At 40.5% G+C, this 18,249-nt stretch overlaps 1 protein-coding gene across 1 annotated transcript in view; it reads right to left on the reverse strand.

The window, feature by feature from the left end:
- Positions 1-18,249, reverse strand: part of lrfn5a (leucine rich repeat and fibronectin type III domain containing 5a) — a 99,010-nt gene that overhangs the window by 47,678 nt on the left and 33,083 nt on the right. Inside the window, exon 2 of the mRNA XM_046413622.1 lies at positions 7,237-7,349. The gene's annotated coding sequence lies outside the window, so the exon portion shown is untranslated. The remainder of the gene's footprint in view (positions 1-7,236; positions 7,350-18,249) is intronic.

The following is an 18,249-nucleotide window of genomic DNA, read 5'->3' on the forward strand; positions in this document are numbered from 1 at the left end:
TCTTCAATCTAAACCTGAAATAAATAACACGGCAAATAATATGCAGCATGCGAGGTAAAATACAGTGTGGACAGAATGACCACAAAGAGAAGATGCAAATCACCAGTGTGATCCTAAAATCACAAGAGAACACATCTCCAACGAATATAGGAAAAATCCAGCACACGCTTTTCGTTAGAAATTCAGAATATGCCGGAGCATCTATTTTTACCACTGTGAAGACAGGGGGGTGAAGATATACACAAAGGGACGGAGACAGACGGGAAGGTATACAGACTTGCACTGACAAGCAAGCCAAGACACAAAATACAGAGATAGAAAAAGATGACGAAAGAAAGAAAGAGAATGAAACCTTGAAATGTTGAACCAAAGTGCTCAATAAGAAATGAGGTGAGAAGAAACACGGAGAGGGAGATGAAGAGTGGAAGGAGGCTGAGAGACAATGAAAAGAGGAAGGGATGAAAACAGATACCGAAGCTATGAAAAAGCAGCAGACATGTTGGAAGAGACACATTTAGCTTTAGGGAAGGAAGGATAGCATGTGCAAGCTGTCTGACTGAACACACCAGTTTTACAAGGGGAATGGGGGTAACTGAAGGGACCCAAATGTAGACTGTCTGACACACATTACTAAAAGAGCTAAATTAGAAAGCACAACAGAGAATACAAATATCAAACACATTCCTCTTTAGGCTGCATGTCCACAGTATGTTCTAAACAGTTTGCAGGAACAACCCGTAAATAGAGTGGCACAGTGGTGCAGTAGTTAGTGCTGTTGCCTCATAATGCCAAAAACATGCAATTAGGTTAACTGGCTACTCCACATTGCTCCTAAGTGTGAGTGTGTGAGTGTCTGTCTTTGTGTGTCGGCCCTGTGATTGACTGGCGATCAGTCCACTGCTCTCGCTCGTTGTCAGCTGGGATAGGGTCCAGGTCCCCCTGGCAACATTGCACGGATAAGCAGTATAGAAAATGGATGGATGGGTGGATACTGTATATTACACTGTCTCATATTGTATGCAAACTGTAGACGCAGCAGTCTTATGATTGTCAGCAAATGTAACAGGGAGTAGCTATAAGTGTATAATATTCTAATTGAGTTTCTCCATTTCAGGAAGCCACTGTTTTCAGGTCATAATATGGTAAAGCACTGTAACTGTAATTGTGCACTGGTAAAAGTGACAGTATAAATGTTTTCACTTTCTGTTTACTGACACTTTTGTCCCCCGATGCAATGCTCAAAGGAAATACTGGTCTCCTTAATGTGTGTGTTTGGTATAATGTAAAGAACATGAACATATTATAATATTACATATTAAAGTTCCAGTTTCACTGACGTCCCTTTGTACACAAGTAAGTTTAATTATTTATTATTTACTGACTGCAAAAAAAGTATATCAAGTATGGTTGTAATGCCCATTTAATGAATACAGCATTGTTGGCAGGCCTATAGTAGTTTATTATTCAGAATAACTGTTACAGTATTACTCACAGAGAATACAAATACATAAGATTATACCAGCTGCACACACACAATCACTTAAGGTTGCAAAAGTGGTGTAGATGTTCTCAAATCAACAACAGCACAGTGTCAGACAGGAGAAGACAACAAAGAAGGAAAAGTGATGGGTATGAGGCTGAGAGATGGAGAGGAAAATAAAGTGATAGAGACATCAACAGAAAGAGAGAAGATGGAGAGGGGAAAAGAGAGAAGAGAGAGAGAAGACAAACTTTGACAAAATCCTTGTTTGAAATGTTATCTCTATACACTGCAAGGAGTCCAGTATGTTAACTAGCTTGCAGTCTTCTTCCCTGCCTTTGTTGACATACTGCAGCATCTCTTGACAGGTTTTTCCGCTTGTTGATTAGTGGAATTAGTGGGCCGGTGCATGTGTGAGTGGTCATGCTAACATGCTGATGTTAGCACTAAGCTCAAAGCATTGCAGTATGTTAATACAGCATCACAGAGGTGCCACATACTGAAGTCAAAATAAAATGCCTGAACTGAAACTGCGTAGCTAGAAAATACCTACCTGACCTTTCACATCAATAATTTGAAGCCAAATAAATTCAGAGAAAGGTGTTTCATGCATCAGATCAACATTTCTTTTTTTTCTATTGCTAATTTCACAGTTTGGTTTTAAATGTTGTCACACACATAAAAAAACAACAACAGTGAAAACAAAACCAGCCTTTGTCTGTGTCCCCAACCTCACTGTCTCAGTCCATTGCTGTCATCCATCTATGGTTTCCAGTCAGGCTCTGGGCTTTAAGTATACAATAAACAAGTATGGCTACCCTCACACCCTGTTTCACACACTCCATTTCCTGCTGCTGCCTACGGTGAGAGACCAACAGACAGAGAAAGAAAGAATAGATGGAAATTTCAGAGAGGAAGTCAGAAATAATATGACTGTGTGCAATGCAATGAGGCAGTGACAGAAACAGAAACTCACTTCCTATACAAAGACAACAAAATCCTGAGGGGTATTATTTTGGAAAAAAAGAAGAAGAAAATTAAGGTGAACCTAATGCAACAGAAACACAAGGAAAATGAGCAGCTCTGTTGGTTTGTTGGATAACAACCCTTTATCCAAGTATCCAACAAGCCTGTGTTCAACTTTTACTGCGGCAAATTACTGCCAAACTAATATCTTGGTACATCTTGGTCTGTGGTCTTTGGCTGTCAATAAAAGAAGACATGGCTAAAATGACAGGTTGCGGGACTTTTTGTTTATTCTCAAAAGTAAAGATCATGTGTCATCATATATTTTTCCCAGATGTGTCTTCCTTGCACTGTTTTTGTTAATTTAAAAGCAAGTATTATTTGTGCTGCAAAGTAAAAGGTTCAACAGCAGTACTGGTGCTACATACACTGGTGGCAAGTCCCACTTCTGTCCACCTTACAGTATCATCATGCAGTTTTAAAACCCTTACATTAAACTTGCCCAGACAAGCAAGTTCCTTCTAATGCACATGTCAAATGTCATGTTATTGCATCTATATCTTGCACCTTTTTGTGCCTCCTTTATCTGTGTCCTGCTGGGACTGTTTGTGTAAGTGTTCGTCTGCTGCTGACCAAGGAAAACAAAAAAAAACAAAAAAAAAAAAAAAACAAAACCCACACACACACACATACAAAATGCTAAACACTTTGGAAGGTTTTGGCATGACTAACAACTGCATATAAAAGAAACAGAGGGAAAGAGAGAGAGCGTTTTAACCATGACTAACCAGATACCTTGGGGTGTGTGTCTTATGTATTTGCATTCCCTCTCATGTATGAATTATCCTCACCCCCTTGCTTTCCTCCCTTTTATCTCTTCTCCTCCTCCTCCACCTTCCCACCCTCTCACACCTATTATCCCATTGGGCCAGAGGCGAAGCAGGTTGAAGAGGCTAGCTTAGTGACCCAGGCCTTACTGGCCCTCGGCAGGTCTCGGGTGCCAAACTCACTCCGGGGATCCAGGCAGTCTTTCAACTCTCTGGGAGGGAAGGAGCACGCGTATATACACACACACACACACACAGCCTAGCAAGATTATCACACACACACATACATGCTCACGAGCTGCCAGAGAAGGAGGTAATGGGAAGGTTAACGGATAAAAGCAGGAGATCAGAGGAGCAGAAAGCAGAAGAGAGGAAAAGAGGAAGAGGGGATATGAAGACAAAAGGAAAAAGAAAATGAGGATGAAATGGAATATGTGTTGGAGATGGGAAAGCCGAAATAATTTCAAGAAGGAAAAGGTGAGTGCAAAAAGGTAAAGGATATAAGGGAATGGGAAAAGAAGGAAGAGGAAAAACAGGAGAAGCAGAGATGGGAAAGAGCTTTAGCGAAACGAAAGATGATTCACTGGAAATTCCAAAAAATAAAAGGAGAAAAAAAGAGAAAAAAAGATGGAGGTACATAATAAGTCCACTTCTGAAGAGGGTGAAGAAGAGGTCAAAGTCATCCATCCACCCTTTCATCCATCTACTTCCACCTCACATACTCTCTCTGCTCTCGCATCCGTCAATCCATGCTGAACTCCTTGCACTTGTCATTCTTTCATCCCGCTGCTTATCCTCCCTTTTTATTCTTCCTCCTTTCCTACCCATCCATCTGTTCATCCATCCATCAAAGTGAGTAGGGGATAGAGGGTAACTTGACTTTGACTTTGATCTGATTTGCTGCTGTTGAGGGCTTCAGCACAAAGCAAACACACACACACACACACACATACAGGGGTGATCCAGCCCTGAAAAGAGCAGCAGTTCAAGTTGTTCTCAGAAGATGGAAGGTTGCAAGTTGAATTCCCCCATCAGCGTACAGTCCTCTGAGTGAACTGCAAAGCACTGAAATGTGTGGCACTTTGTTCATTAAAAAAGATAAAACAAATAGAGGCTGTCGTTTGATCTCTCATGTGTCACTCCCTCTCTCCCTGAAGCCACGAGAAAAGTGAAAGAGAAAAGAAAACAATCTCTCTGTCTCTCTCTCGTTGTCTCTAACCCTCAGTGTGTTCACACTCACAGGAAGGAATGATTGACAAGTCCTGAAAAGAAAGATTCACCAGGTGAACAGAAACACACAAACACACACGCTATATAAGTTTGAGCAGTGTGTGTAGTGTGTAATGTGCTGAATGCACGATATCAAAATTCATTCTTTTGGACTTTCTCATCAGTATTGGAAGTAATCCAGTTAATTCTTGTCTAAAGCTTGATTAAAATAACTCAAATGAATCATCACTCATTATTACTTTTTCTTTTGACTAAGTCCATAACTGACTGATCGTTTGAGTATGTCATCAAAGTCTAATTAAAGATGCTATTGAGTTGCATTACGCGAAATGTAGGATCCAGTGTGTTAGAAGTTGACCCACACAACAGGCTTCCTCAACTTTAACTGCCATTACAAGACACTGAAGTACACCTTCAAGTGTCCATGCTGCAGATTTGCCATAATTTATATATTATTACAACATGTGGCATTTCTAGATAAGACATGTAGCAACAGTATAATAGACCTATAAGTATAATGAGTGAAAGATAAGGAGGTGGTGCACTGCACAACCCACAGGAACCATATGAACCATTTACATTTACATGTCATTTACAACTTTACATTTATATTACAAGTATTTAGCTCTAGATATAACAAAACAAAGAAGTCAAAGGCAACAGAGCCATTGTATGAAAAACAACAGAGGAGCATCATTTCGAGGGTGATGATGAACAATGATGAAGATACCTGAAAGGCATGACAAACACACTTGCACACACGCACACACATGGATGGATTTGCTCAACCACTGAGCACTAGATAATGTGCTGTGAGTATCCTCCACCTCTAGCTATGATTATATGTCAACAATAACACCCCTTATGTCCGTGTGTGAGATTTATTCGGGTCAGAGCAGATTTTACATTTGCTTCAGGCGTCGTTGGGTTACGGTGTGGGCAGGCATAAATTACAAAAATGAGTGAATTTTATTGATATCATGCCATTCATGTATTGCTCTATGGCTCCATGTTGCAAGGATCTGTACACAATCTTAAAACATCCCAGTTTCTTGTATCCAATATCCAGCAACTCTGCACAGCCATTGAAAAGGATTGCCAAACATTCAACAGACCACAGTCATAAACAGATCAACTCTATGAGGAAAAAAATGCATTGCACTGCTTGAAGCAAATGGTGTTCACACCAGATGCTGACTGGCTTTCTGATCCGTGCATCTATGTCGCCTCCAAAAGTTTAGTGATGCATAGGCCTCTTACTGTGACGAGTCTAAAGCTCATCTGTGTCATAACCATGTTGTTTAATCAGTATCGTGATATGCCACACTTGCCAAGTGGATGGATTATGGTAGCAAAGGAGAAGTTGTCACTAACAGTGATTTCAGCAAATTTGTACTTAAGGTATAAGAGAAATCAGTCTTTTTTATTTTTCTTGAGTGTAAATTCTTGACTCTCTCTTCATTTACCCACCTCTCCACACTTTTCCCCCTCCTTCCTTTCCCACTGCCTCTTTCTAGCTGAGTTCAACAGTCAGTCACACCCCAAATGGACCTGTCGAGGTCAGGAGAGTGGATCTAACAGCCAGCAAAAGCAAGGAAATGAAAAGCAGGCTAGCAAAAAGAGAGAGAAGAGGGAGAGGGAATCAGTAGCAGTCTCAGGGGGGTAAAGAGGTTAGAGGTGGATTTCTGACAGAGGAAGCCTGTGTGAAGATGACACACTACCACATTCTTGCCTGAAAACATTGGTTGGGTGATGCTCAGAAAGGAAGGGGAAGGATTAAAAAAAGGGTTGAGAATATGAAAGATTTTTAACTGAAAGAAAGTGCAATCATATCAATGTAAGACCTCTAGCCTTGCATATTAGGAATGAAATGAGAAAAGTGGGCCAGCTTGAATCCATAGCAGACAAGTACAAACTGGGCCAGCCCAGTTTTCACAGTATATTCACACTGGCTAAAAAAAAAAAAAAGATGGTTCCCTCTACAGCGCAAGACTAGGGTTGTCCAATTTCGACGGCGGACTGACAGAGAACCAAATGACACTATTCCGGTTTCTACTACTGGGGAAAACAAAGTCAGATGTAGCCAAGATGCTGACATAGCTTCTGCTAGATAGTCTGCTGCTTTGACCAACATCCAACCTGCCTCACTTGACTACTGTGACACTCAAGCTCTGCTGAGCACTAGCCTGCTCTCCATTCTCTGTTTGAAAGTGTCCCATTGACAGTGCATTGACATTCAGGGGAATATGCTAGTTCTGTTTTTTTTTTTTTTTTTGAAAGTTAGGTAGAAAAGTTTTGATATTTCTCCCATGCCTGTATGTTAAATACAGCTGCAGGCTATTATTCATTAGCATAGCACAGACACTAGATACAGCAGGAAACAGCTAGCCTGGCACCAGCCGGCACCACTAAAGCTCAATAATTAACATGTTATATCATTATGTAATTTGTTTAATCCATGCAGAAACCAAACTGTAAAATTAACAAGCTACAGTTTAGTGGGTGTTGTTGATAGGTGCTTTAATCTTTCTACTTCAGTTTTCCATGGATTAAAAAAACAAAAACAAAACAGAGTGTTAAGTGTTAAACATGCTTATGCTAAGATAAGCTAACCACCTGCTGACTGTAGCTTCATATTAAGTACAAAGACATAAGAGTGGTGTCCAAAGCTAAGCAAGAAAGACGTTAGGTGTATTTCTCAAAATGTCAGACAAGAGAAACAAAGTATCTTACCTTCAGAGATGTAAAAGTGAACTACACTCTGCTTCAGGATTCACATGTTACCACACAGCTATAACATCATGGATGAGGGTAAAGGTCCAAAATCTTCTCGTTGTTTTCACTCACTGTGGACACAGCAAAAACACAGGAAAAAATGGTTATTCAATATTGGACTCAATTTTCAACAGAAAATTCCTGCGTTCCCGTACCACACTTTGACTACATGTAAAGTGTATTTGTAGTGACGACTACTTGGTCGACAACACAGTAAAGGTGTACAGGGTTCTCCAGCATTGACTGTGTACAAAATCAGCTTAATTATCAGCTCTGTGGGTCTTTAACTGAGAATTAAAGCACTGAGACTGTGCACAAATGAACCAAGTAGAAGTTGAGAGCACATGTCCTATAAACTGATCCCCCCACACAGGAAATCTGTCCTCACATGCTGTTCCTACTGGATATCAATGACGTGAACAACCCTGGCCATTGATCCAAAGATATCCCTCTTTCTTACTTACTTCCTTCATCCTCATCCCCCTTTTTCTATTCATCCTCTCGCCCTTCTCGTCTTGTTTATCCCATTTTCCCATTTGGATTTTTCTCTGTCCATGCTTCATGTCTTCCCTCAATCCCTCCCTGCCTCTCGCTTTTCAGCAGTCCTCCTTCAAAGGATAGAGGACGCAGCTGAAACAAAGGCTGCTTCTATACCAGCTGAGCCAGCAGGGCGGAGGGAGGGAGGGATGGCGGGGGCTCAAAACCAGGCAAGGAGGAAAAAAATGAGGGCAATGAGTAAGGTGTAGGGCATGGAGCAGGACAGGGTTGAAAAGAAAATGAAGAGGGCAGCATGGAGATGTCAACAGTGGGAGAAGCCAGTGGTGGTGGTAATAGTGGTGCTGGGAGATCTGAGGATAGAATAATACAAGAGGAAAAGGAGGATCAATGTGAAAGTGAAAAAGGGAAAGATGGAAGGAGATAAAGATAGATGCAGAGGAGAGTTAGAGACTGCTCTCACATCAATAGTGTGGTGGTGTCTGGTATCAGCAGGATCACACATGGACACACACGTGCACACACACACACACACACTCACATCACAAGTTGAAGAGTTATCACAGTGAGCCAATAATGAAACCTGCCTAGAGCAGCACAAACACATGGACTCATCGCATGCAGAATATCTGCTTTTTCTAGCTCTGCCCACTGGATTGTTATCACTGGTATGATCGTTGAAACACAATTTATTTACCTTGTGATCTCAATTGACATGAATGCATTACATTACAAAGTTCTTTAAAAAAACACTAGACTTGTTAGACAACATTTTGGACTTTAATGTATTGGTTAGACGGAAGGGGACCGGGTGGATTGGGTTTGTGATTTATTAATTCCCCACTTTTATGACCTTGGAAAAACCCTAGCAAAAATTATACAGCAGTACAATAGAGCCTCTTTGTCAGCAAATCTGCCAAGAGTAGCGAAAGTGATTGACTAGTGTTAATATGCAGGACCACGCCCTGTACTGCATGCAAGGGCATGAGCTCTACATCCACTGGGCACTGAAGAGAGACAGGCACTTATTGAATAGGCCTTACATAAACTGTACATTCAGCAACTTAACTTTGCTAGTTTGTTTTTTTTTAGTTAACATGCACTACAGCCAAATGACACAAATTACTGAGTCATTGATTTAATGAATAAATTAGTCTGTTTCCTTCTCTAAATATTTGCTTATTTATGAATTCCATCAAAAATTTTAAATGATGTTCCACCCGGAATATGACCCCAAAAGAAACGACTACAAAGTGGAAAGTGCTCTACCAATTTGCCTGCACAGCAAAAACTAATCCAAGCCTATTATGTAACTGCACAGCATGCCTTTTTTGCAACAGCTGTTTACAGACACAAAAAGACAAATAAAAGTCATCTACCTAATGTCACTTATTTTACCTGCCAATGCTGAACATATACTTTTGTATGCCTGCCTGAGTAAAAAAACAAAACAAAAAACAAACAACCGACAACAACAACAACAACAAAAAACACTTTGAATCCTTCTAAAATATTAGTCCAAACTCAGCCAGTCAGCATCCCATAATTTAACAATTTCAGAAGCATGCAGTAGCAGCATTTAAACTTCCATAACATAAAATCCATAGCAGCACAAAGCATTAAAGTTGCACCATAAAACAGCACTATGTAAACTGTGGGTCAGTTAGTTTCTGTTCATTTACCCAACAGGAATAGAAACGACAACTGGTGCAGTCTAATGAGTCTGTGTCCCCAGGGTGAAACTACATTTTCTCAGTATGGTCTGGACTTTACAGGAATGCAGGGATCCTTTAATGAGCCTGGATACCCGGGGTGACATGCCACAGTGATTTTACTCAACATGGGTTCCTGCTGATATTGAAAGCTTTGACGGATTCCCACATGAAACAAGAATCACAATTCTGTCCACAGAACAAGAGCTCCAAAAAATAATTACTCTCTATTATTCAGCATCTTACGTAAGTCGAAACTAGGCTGCAGAGCCGCAGGAAGTTGGCTGTTTGTGTATTCTTTGAGAGTTAAAAGCATGCACGGTGTATAGAGACCTCACAAACATCACACAATTAGGTTTTGTGCTGTCAAAGTTTATTATGTATGTACTTGTCAGAGCCCGTGAGTTTTCCTACTGTTCTCCTCTGTGCCCCCCCCCCCCCCCCCCCCCCCCCCCCGTTCTTACTGCTCTATTTCTGTGTTTGTGTGTCTGGTCTGTCTTGTGTTTGTCTAGAGCTGGGTGTGGGGACCTTCTCTTGACTCTCCTGCTGCGCCATCCACCACACCTACACTTTCAGAGCTTTTTGGATTCTGGAACTTTACTATTGCCAATTGGTGAAATGAACTGTGATTCACTGACAGACTCTGATGTGAAGATTTGGACTGGGTTAATTGTTCTAGTTTTTTGTCTTGTTGGAATTTAAGCTAAGCCCCTTAGTTGTAGTGCTTACCTCTTTGAAGATTTGGATTGAGTTTATTGACTTATATCTAACTACGTTAAAGATTTGTAATTTTGATTTTCAAAGGAGACAGCCGAGCCACACTGCTGTGTTTCTCTCTGTGTTCAGCTAACAGTATGTCTGTAGCTTCAGCATCAATGTCTCTAGTTTGAGGTTCATTGTTGTCTTCCTGTCTGTAGCCTACTTTCAGGTATCAGTGATTTTTGACCATTTCCTGGTCACATTCAGCCATATTACAGCTGTGTCAAGTTACTGCTGATGCAAACTGAATCTTTTGCTGTGATTGTTACATCACATTAAATTGAGAATCTGTGGGGTGCTTTTATTGCGAAAACATTACAGGAAATTCATTATGTTTGTTACAAAGTTGTTGGAGCTATTCTTCAATTACAACTTTACATCTGGAACACAGATACAGTACACAGTAAAATCGCCAGTGTTAATATAACACAACAGATTTTTAACAACACCTCAGTGAACATATGGTCTCTATACAACAGAGTGTAAAATGTACATTTTTTTTTTTTTTTTTTTTTAAGTGACATATTTTGTCATTGGAGGGAACTCACTCCAATGAAATTTGTTCTCTGCATTTAACCCACCCAAGTGACGTGCACACACACACAGCAAACCCGGGGCAGTGGGCGACCGTGTGCAGCGCCCGGGGAGCAGTGGGGGGTTAGGTACCTTGCTCAAGGGTACCTCAGCCATGGACACCGGGACGGGGAATCGAACCAGCAATCCACCGGTTACGGGTCCGACACCCTAACCGCTGATCCACGACTGCTGAGCATAGAGTCAAATTTCCAGAGTCGATTGTGTTCTGGTGAGAGTTAATATTTTACACTACACTACACTAATTAGTGTCAATCAAGTTTTACACTATGTGAGAAGTAACACCCATAGTCACTCGAAGGGTTGAAGCAAGGCGTCTGGACTTGTGAAAATTAACTTGAAGACGTTTCACTGCTAATCCAAGCAGCTTCATCAGTTCTGAAAACTGTTTGGTGGGGAAACAAATATATATACCTCAGTGGGTGTGACTAGGTGAAAGTAATTAAACAAAGGATCTGATAGTCCTGCTGTATAGTCTGACTGCCAGTGATGGCCCTCTGTGTCTAATGACTGACTATCTGTGTCTAATGACTGGCTAATGGCTGTGAGCCTGTTCTGAGTTCTGGCATGACCGGTTAACAACCTATTGTTCTTATGGCTTTCATGTGACTTGGAGTGAAACTTCCTGGTTATGGATGGGAGGACAGCATTGTATGTACAAGAGAGATGATGTCTAAGGCCACCACCTCTGTTAAGTGAAGGTTTTTCCAACTTAACATAGATGGCTTCCTTGACACCTCTTTCATACCACCTGTCCTCTCTGTCTAGAATGTGGACATTGTTGTCTTCAAAGGAATGTCCCTTTTCCTTGAGATGCAAGTGGACCGCTGAGTCTTGTCCTGTGGAGGTGGCTCTCCTGTGTTGTGTCATTCTTCTGTGGAGTGGTTGTTTTGTTTCCCCAATGTACAGATCTGAGCATTCATCACTGCACTGGACTGCATATATGATGTTGCTCTGTTTTTCTCTGGGGATTTTGTCCTTGGGGTGGACCAGTTTCTGTCTACGTGTAATCATGGGTTTGAAATGGACCGGGATGTTGTGGTTGTTGAAAGTTTCTCTGATACTCCTGACACATAGGGAATGACACATCTTCCAAACACCCATAGTGTTATTCACATTCAACTCTGAAGAGTTAAGTGTTAAGAAATAACTTTTCCAGTGTTAAACCTACTTAACACTACATGTTGATTAAGAAATTGATTTTTAACTGTCTCCCACCAGTGTTACATGTCATGTACTTGTGTATGTACATACTGTAAATCATCTGAGGGATGTTAAACTTGATTTCTCACTCCCTCATATGTGCACACAGTCCATTAGCACAATTAGGTTCCATGTTTTAAAATAGCAATATATGGGATTATGAATTCAGAACACCATTCCACACCACATACAGCAGACACAGAAATCCACATCCACATATACACTGTGGGTCTGATCCAAGTCATATTCTTATGAATCCAAATCTCAAGCCGGTTTGGTGTGTTCCGCTGCAGAGATGTAGAACTGCCAAACATAACAAACACTGTGCTCATGTGAGTGTTTGTGTGTAGCTAATGGTTGACTGAGTCCATAGACAGAGCCTGCTGCCAGCCAGCCAGCAAGTCACTCTTCTGAATTATTGAAATAGGTTAGTGAGCAGGAGGAGAACTGCATCTGTATGTGTGTGTGTGTGTGCAATTGTCTGTCTGTGTACAGCACTGCACTGCAGATTCACAGCTTAAGCTTTCTGTTCTATCCAGGACTGAGGGAATTATTGGCTGTGCCTTCTATTCATTTCTAAGCCTATAAACAGTGTCAGGTAGCTTTTTGTACAAATGAAAAACATTGCAAGTGGTGGACTAGGTGTGTTGCAAATTGCTGCCTTCCTGAATACAGAGCTTTATCCGAAAAATATAAAAGAAACTGAAATTATATTGGGTAATATGGTCATATTTGACAGTTCTTCAAAAGTCCCAGTCTGAGTTTGCAAGAAGCTGCACAACAGCTACACTATTCTGCTCTTTCATTGTTCCATCCTCTTTTCCCCTTTAACCAAACAGAAACTACAATAAATAGTGCGGCATTTTAAATACTAGGGCAGGGCAACATGTGTGCCTAGATGATATGAATAAAAAGGCGAGCAGAGCTTCTGATCTGTGATGCTGTGATATTAAACACATCAATGGAACATTTGTGCAAACAAATTGTTGAACTGTTCAGGTCCTGAACAAAAATATTAAAAATATCCTTTTAACACAAGCTGTTCTCTTGTGATTTGTGTTTGGGTCCATTTAAGACAAAGAAGGAAATAAAAGACAAACATTGTAACGTACTGTTTTCAGAAAAAAAAATGTCTGGAATAGATTTGTTAGATTGTTGCTGCAAGCTAACAAATTAGATAATAATTAAGACATTTGGTACATCTCAAATATGAAAAGAGATTCTAAACATCTATTCTGCACATCAGTGGCAATAATTGTTATCATCATATTATGGCAAATCCATATGTGTCAGTACAACAGTCATGCAGTCAGGAATGTTATATAGCCTCACAGATTTCCTTCATCTTCAGATGAGTGACTGTATGATTGCTGTATAAATGTATCTTTACACAGCACATTTCCAACACAAAACCAGTTCAGCGTGCTTTACATAGGACATTTCCATCCCTTTGTATGGAGAAAAATGTCCTATTGCATTACATGATGGTAAGGATAAACACCAAGCAGTTTATTTTACATACAGTATACAGGATTTTCATCCAACTAATCTGAAGAACATTTGGAGTTTATGTGAAATCTGGATAATTTGGATGAAGGGGGCTTGTTGTCTAAAGACATTTGCAGTTTCACTATTTTTTGCATGGTGTCTTTATTTTTTAAAGTTTAATTAATATACTTATTTTTTATTTGTTTCTATTTTCATACCTGTATCCTCTGCTGCTGCTGACATTTGAGATCATAATGATTCGTCTTACTAATGTACCAAATTTGCAGTTCAACAGGGGAAAATACTCTGAGTAAGTGTACACACTAAGCTGCGAGATGAGTGAGTCTAATTAGTCCAGCGGTATGTTCCACTCAAACCCATGGAGAAGTAATAGAGGCCGGTAAGGATGCTCCCACACATTTACTCACATTTACTCATCCAGTCACTCCGAAACACCACAGAGCTGGTAGTGCACTACAGAGAGCCGTTACATAACTGAGGTGTGGTCAGTCAGCGATGCTTATGCAACTGAGCGTGTGCTCCTTGAATAAGCATGCTGAAATTTAGAGAGTGAATGTGAGGGGTCCCTATTGTGAAGCTGCAGCTTTCACCAGCTGTGCAACTAGATTCAATGCAAATACACCACATGCCCATTGAACAAACACACTCAGCAAAAAGAATGACATCAGTGAAGACAACACAGCAAACACCAGCTGTGGCTGTACCTGTGGCTATGTTCAAACGCAGCTCAGTTACCCAGTAACTGGCACAGTGCTCATTTACATATTTGCAGACTACAAGTATATACTGTGGGTCTGAAAAACAGATACCAGCAGTTACTCACTGACTTGGAAATGGCAGCAGTTTATATTATCTCTGGCTTCACAGTATTTTGTAATTTGACTATTCAGATTCATAAAGCAAAATTAACCAAATGACAAGGTCCCCTGACTGCCGACTGGTCACAATTGTTTTATCTTTGCTTAATGGATTAAATAAATACCAGTCAGCTGCAACATTAAAACCACCTGCTCGATATTCTGTAGGTCCCCTTGTGCTGCCAAAACAGACGTGCCAGGTGAACAGTGAAGAGACACAGGACCCTTGGGGGGATTTTGTGGTCACCGGCATTGGAATGTGGGATCTTTTGGGTCCTGTGCATTGAGGGTGGGGCCTCCAGGTGCGAGGCACCACCAGGTAGGAGGGTGAATTCGGCTTTTCATTCACTTCACCTGTCAGTGGTTTTTGTGTCGCTGTATAGTTAGAAAAAAAAGGGCACAAATTCTGATGAGAAGTTGCCAAATCTCGCTTGCTTCGTTTTACCTTCATTACACAAGACAAAGACACTACCGCCAAGCCAGCAGCTTAAGAAAATTGTTGAATAGCTAAATCAAAGAGCTGAACAACTTGACCTGATGATGGTGCTAGATGAAAAGTCTGGGGCTCACCACTGTTAACAAAGACCACGGATGTCTGCACCAAATTACATGGTAATTCAAGCAGCAGTTAGTGAGACACTTCTTTCAAATTTCAACCAATTTCAGGATCACTAAAGTCATTAGGATTCATCCTTTGGGGACCATGGATATCTGTGCAAAATTCCATGGCAAATAATTTGATATTTATTGAGGTATTTAGGTTTGGTGGAATAAACATATAAAACAGAAAAAAGCAACTGTAACCATGCAGTTTTTATTATATGATCAAATGATAATCGAAATCGCCATCTAATAAGTAATAGTAGTAATACTAAGTAAGTAGTAGTAATACTAAAAAAAAAAAAAGGTTACAGAGAGAAAAAAAAATCACTGAAGGTGAAAAAGTATTCGTACAAAACTTGTTCATACATTTTTGAATGTTAGATAAACACACTGGTTTTCACAGAGAAACATCTCCTACAATAAGAATGAAGGGAAAACTGAACGAAACAGGGGATTCAGTATGAAAGGTTTTTTTTTTTTTCATTATTCACAGCCTCACATCATCCTTTTATTTTCTATCTCATACCTCAGTGTCAAAATGTAAACACCAGATGACAACGCACTTTGAGTGTGTGTGTGAGTGTGTTGTATGGTTCTCTCCAGCTGGACCATCTTTCATCTCTGCACTTGTCATTCTCTCTTTCTCTCCACCTATCCATGTATCCATCCATCTCCCTGCCCACCCAGCTCCCTCCCCCGACCCACCACGCCTCCCCACATCTGGCTCTTTCTTAGCTACACCACCATAAAGGTTTGGATTAACTGGCTTGCAGGAAGCAAGATCAAACCAGCTTTGTATTGTTTGTGCGTCAAAAGTTAAAACCACTGCGACAATAACTAACTACACAGCACTCACTTACTTATGAACTTTATTTTCTCATTAAAAAGCAAAATCATTTGAGAGCTCTGTATAGGTAATGATTAATATCATCTACTAAATTACTATCATTGACATACTATCCATCTACATGTATATTGATATCAATAATGATAAACTTAAAGTAGAAGGTAAAATTCCACTACAGTAAATTGCATTAAGTGCAGTAAATGCAAGTGTCCAAAGTCTATAGCTTACCAACCAAACTGCAGCCTGAGTGGCAAAACAAAACCGTAACTCAGTGCCTATACACAATAAGTGCAATTCGGATACGTGGTGTTTAAGGACTGAAAATATGTAGGCTTGTAACTGCCCTTAGGCTTTGTATAGCAGTGTACATGAAGGTGATTATGTATGGTGAGTAGAGGACTGATCCAGTCCACTACCAGACAAATAATCTCTCACACAGTGGCCCTGTAAGCACATAAACCTGCATTATATTCCAGATGAGAAACACAGTGGTAAGGCAGGTTATCTGCTCACCAGAGATTAAAGCCTTGTGGCCAAACCTGCTCAGTAGTCCTCTTTAAGCAGGTACTTAGCGTCACTAACTGGCAGACCCTGCGCTCCAGCTACACAACAGAGGTGTCATGTTCCTTGAGTCGACGAACTACACATTCCACCGTCCACTAACGGCTCCATATAGCAACAAACGCAGAAGCTGAGGCTGTGAGAATGCAGGGAGAGTAAAGCAAGCAGCCATCTCTTTAAAGCTTTAGCATCACTCGTACAGAGACGCACATTCAGCGCCAACACACACAGTGAGGATGCATTCAAAGTCCCTTTCCTGGCACCTTAGCTCCGCTTAAGCTCTTTTCACTCTAACAGGAGCAACAAAGAAAGAGGTGCAAAAGGCCACCTTGCTGGTTTCAGAGCCGTTCACAGCGTCCTTTTGAAAAACCAGTCAACACAGCAAAATGCTGCTATATCTTTAGACGGTGAAACAGGAATATTAAATTTGAAGTTCAGCTTTCAAAATCAATCCTCTGATACTTAATTTGAGGTTTTCACTTTGCTTGACTTGAATACATGTTTGCCTGTGCACTGAGGAGGATTTGAGACACAAAGGGCCTGTCAGTATAGCCATTGTGCAATTTTGTAGCACATGACAGAGGTTTGTGCCTCGTATGATAGCTGACAACGTTCTCGAGCCACATTTTTTCTCTTGCTCTTTTGAGTTTCCTCTTCCGTACAAATTACAAATCACAAATCGGACAAATACATATTCCATATTCCACAACAGCCTCTGGTCCTGTTGTGTCTCCGTTGTGAAGCACCTTCTTTGCTGAATCATGATACATTCAAGTGTTGTTAGTATTCTGGTCCAACGCAATGAAAACACACAGCACAGAGAGGCTCATCACTCTGAATGAGCATGTGTTTAGCACCCCATGAGTGATACAGTTGATAAAGTGTAGAAGAAGGTTTGGGTGTGACTGGATCCAGCCTCATTACAGACAGGGTCAAGGATTCTGATTACCAAGCAGAGCTCAGTAACACATTATTAACATAACCAACAGCTGTGTAAGTAACTGGTAAACTGACTACTTATCCGCTTATCCATCCATATCATTTTCCAGGTCATTATATAACGCATATTACATTTTTCTATAATTTCTATTTATAATTGATAATTGCACTGGTGCTGTTCAGTGATGTTGTTTTTATGTGTTATGCATCCATTTTCAATCAGGTTCAATATCAATCATTTATCTGATTTCCCTTGACTAACTGCATCTATTTATTTATTTCTTGCTTTATTTCCCCTCTCTCTTTAGCTACTGGCTAGTTGGTGCTAGAAAATGGAGAAATCTTGTCATCTTGGAGGTTACAATTACCAGTGGGATCAATTACACAAATTCATCTTCATCTTGTTGTTAATGCAGTGCAGTACGAACGTTTGTATTTTTTTGTTTGTATATTTTGGTATGTTGCACGTGTTCTGACGAACTGCTGGCTTGCAGAGAGGCATATTACATTTAGTATGACCACAGTAATCTGTGTGAAGGTGGCAGATTGCTGATCAATAGCAGTGACTCAGCAATTTCTTTGCCAAGTGCTGAGATGTCTGGTTCTCACAACACATTTTCCAATACATATTTACTGTTTTGGAACAATAACCTCCCACTCAGCAGAATTACAAGAGACTCAAAATCCCTGCATCTCTGCTTTAATTAGCTCCCTTGCGTTCAGCCTTTTCACACCAGGCATAAATGTGTGTGCAGACTGAACATTGCCACTGAACATTACAGATGAACATTATACTCCAGTACCTCAGAGGGAGTGTGTGGCACTGACACAAAAATGTGGGAGGAGGGTGTTTCAAAGACTGAACTTTGAATATAATCTTTTACTTTCCAGA

The sequence above is a fragment of the Scatophagus argus genome, chromosome 15 (assembly GCF_020382885.2).
Source record: "Scatophagus argus isolate fScaArg1 chromosome 15, fScaArg1.pri, whole genome shotgun sequence".
Taxonomy (NCBI): domain Eukaryota; kingdom Metazoa; phylum Chordata; class Actinopteri; family Scatophagidae; genus Scatophagus; species Scatophagus argus.